At 32.1% G+C, this 2,683-nt stretch overlaps 1 protein-coding gene across 1 annotated transcript in view; it reads right to left on the bottom strand.

The window, feature by feature from the left end:
* LOC118747540 (LINE-1 type transposase domain-containing protein 1) overlaps positions 1-2,683 on the bottom strand; it is a 63,510-nt gene that overhangs the window by 17,507 nt on the left and 43,320 nt on the right. The window lies entirely within an intron of this gene.

The raw sequence follows: 2,683 nt of genomic DNA, 5'->3' as shown, positions 1-2,683 counted from the left end.
TTACAAAACTGCATACTCAATATTTTTCTAAGAAATCGAATTGAAAAGTTGACAATTTTTATGAAAATTTTTTGGTCTTGAATTTTCCCGAGTTCTATATAAAATTGAAAAAATTAATTCTGTTGGTTTTTGCCGTAGAATGAACTATACATTTATAAAAAAAAATAAAACCGTCAAAATGTCGGGGTATTCATATTTTTCACGCTGACTATATATACATATGTATGTTCGTATATACACATGTACTCACTCAGATAGAGGGCTACACATGGCAACAAATTTTTAAACACTTGTTTGAATGCTAGCATCTGATCCAACAGAGTGCACCCGGCATCATAAAAAAGTTGGTTGTTTGATGTGTGTCAATGGAGTTGGCTGAAGCGATGAACGCCCTGTAGGGAAAATACGCGGTGTGGCTTTTGTTGGATTAAGACATGTTGCCGCTATTCCGTGTGGAAAATTAACTTTGAGACAAAATCTAATAAATATCTTGGGAATGAAAACAGTATTTTGAAGCTCTTAAAATGGAAAATTCGCAAAAAATAGTTTTGCTGTATAGGAATATTATCTTCACCATTAAAATGGCCATCAAATCTAAGAGTTTTTAAATTCTTTTCTTTTTTTGACTTCAAAATAATTTGCAAAGATCTTTTATAAAGATATAAGCATCAAAGAATCCATTTTATTAGTCGCCAAAACTAAAAAACGCATTTCAAGATATGCAGTTGTTGGTTAAAAAAAAAAGGTAACAACCCATAATTTTTCTTTTCGAGGTCAAAGTAGTTTCTATTCAATTAAACTTTAAAATTACCTTCAAAAGGGAATTTTTAAGCTAAGCGGTAACGCCCTCCTGTTTCTAAAGCCGTGTCTAAGTAGTAGCTGCAATTTCAGCAATAAGAAAAAAGCCAAAGACATAAGAATTTAAGAACGAAGTGAAGAAGAATAAATTCAATACCTGGAATTTTATTAAAGGAATTTATTCAATTTGTAAAAAAAAGTAGCAGAAATTTTAATTTTGACTAGTAAAAAGTCAGTTGACAGTCAAATCCTGCTAATGAATTCGCCGAAATGCAGACAATCGAAAGCTAGTTCGTCAACTTCTCCGATTTAAATTCTGGGCGCGACGACGTCGAATTTATTTACTAGCTCAGAACTACTCAAAGTCCACAAAATCTGAACTACTATGTACTCCATTAAATACCTTTGAAGCTAGTGACGAGTTAAGGTAGTGCAAAATTTTAAACTTATTTCCTACTGGGTATTTACAATTGAAGTGCAAGTGTAATTAGCTGCTATAAATGCTCGTGTTGGAGTGGCAAAGGTTTAGTGTAAATTGATGGTTTAAAAAGAAAATCTACGGTTATCGCCACCCAAGCTACGATTTCAGCTAATTTTCCTATGCAAATGTGAATGCGAAAGCGCCAAGAACGGTGTGCAATGCGCTTGTGCATATAAGTATACATATATACAAATCCATGTACTTACATACATATGTACATATGAAAAAATGTAAATACAAATTTGTATGTGTGTCGTCAGATAAATGGGCGTACATACGAGTATGTTTGAGACAGCCAGCAATTAAATGCACATGTTGTTATTGCACTTTTTTTTTGTTTTTCTCACAGATGGATTTTGCTTTTGCTGAATTGCACTGCTTCACACTGTGGTGCTAATTTTTTGTTGTATTTTTATTTAAGTAGGTGGTAAGCTTTACTGTATTTTCCGCTATAGTTTTTTTTTTTATAAAAACTTAAAATGTATCTATTGTTTTTCTGGTTTTTGTATTCCATGCGTGCTTGTAAGTCAGTGATTAGTTTTTTTATTTTTTGCACTGCTACCAAATTTATTTCATCAAGCCTTTTATTTTGAATTTTTATTTTTTAACTCCAAATTTGCTATTTCATAGGTTTAGTATACGATATGTGAATACTGACTTCTTGCATAATTACAAAAAAAAAACACTCACTTAGTCATCGAGTCTCACTTCCCTACTTCCACTTCTCCACAAACTTCACCTTAAAAAATGGCCTCTACTAGTAACTGCAATCGCTGCTCGCGCACTAAGTAAGCACCTGCTCACCTAACTTGGCCTAAGTGGTGATGGAGGCCCTCGTTCTACTCAGTGTTTTCGGTCAAAGTGGGCTAATCGTGCGCCCGTTATCTCAACTGCTTAAGCGTTCTTAGTTAAATACATTTGTTGGTAAGTGCACATATACATACATACATACATACGTACTTGTAAACATACATATATATTTTTGTTAGTGCTTTCAATGTCTCCAGTTATTTCACGCTTCAAATTATTTCTGATTTATTGTTAAATTTTTTTGTTATTGTCGTGTTATTTTAGTTTCATAAACTTTACTTTTATTGTTTTCTTTTATCTTATCACAGACTTGTTACTGATAAGGAATATGTATTTAGCTTTTGTTGGTGCTTACACTTTTATATTCAAAGACACGTTTTTATTGTCTTAAAAATATTTTAAGCCAATTCGTTTTCCGGTGATCGTTTTCGTCATTTTACTTTTGCTTGACTAAATATACATATTTGTATGAGTTCTATACTTAGTTAAATTTCTGTTACTCTTGAACACTTTTTAAGTACAAATAAATTTATTTCTGTATATACTAAGTACAAAATAGTTACACTAATTATTCCATCGCCAACAGTGCCAATG

Source organism: Rhagoletis pomonella, unplaced genomic scaffold, assembly GCF_013731165.1.
Source record: "Rhagoletis pomonella isolate Grant_MI unplaced genomic scaffold, Rhpom_1.0 Rhpom_scaffold_00012, whole genome shotgun sequence".
NCBI lineage: Eukaryota > Metazoa > Arthropoda > Insecta > Diptera > Tephritidae > Rhagoletis > Rhagoletis pomonella.
Note: the sequence above shows the minus strand (reverse complement) of the source record. Positions and strands in the feature narration are given on the sequence as shown.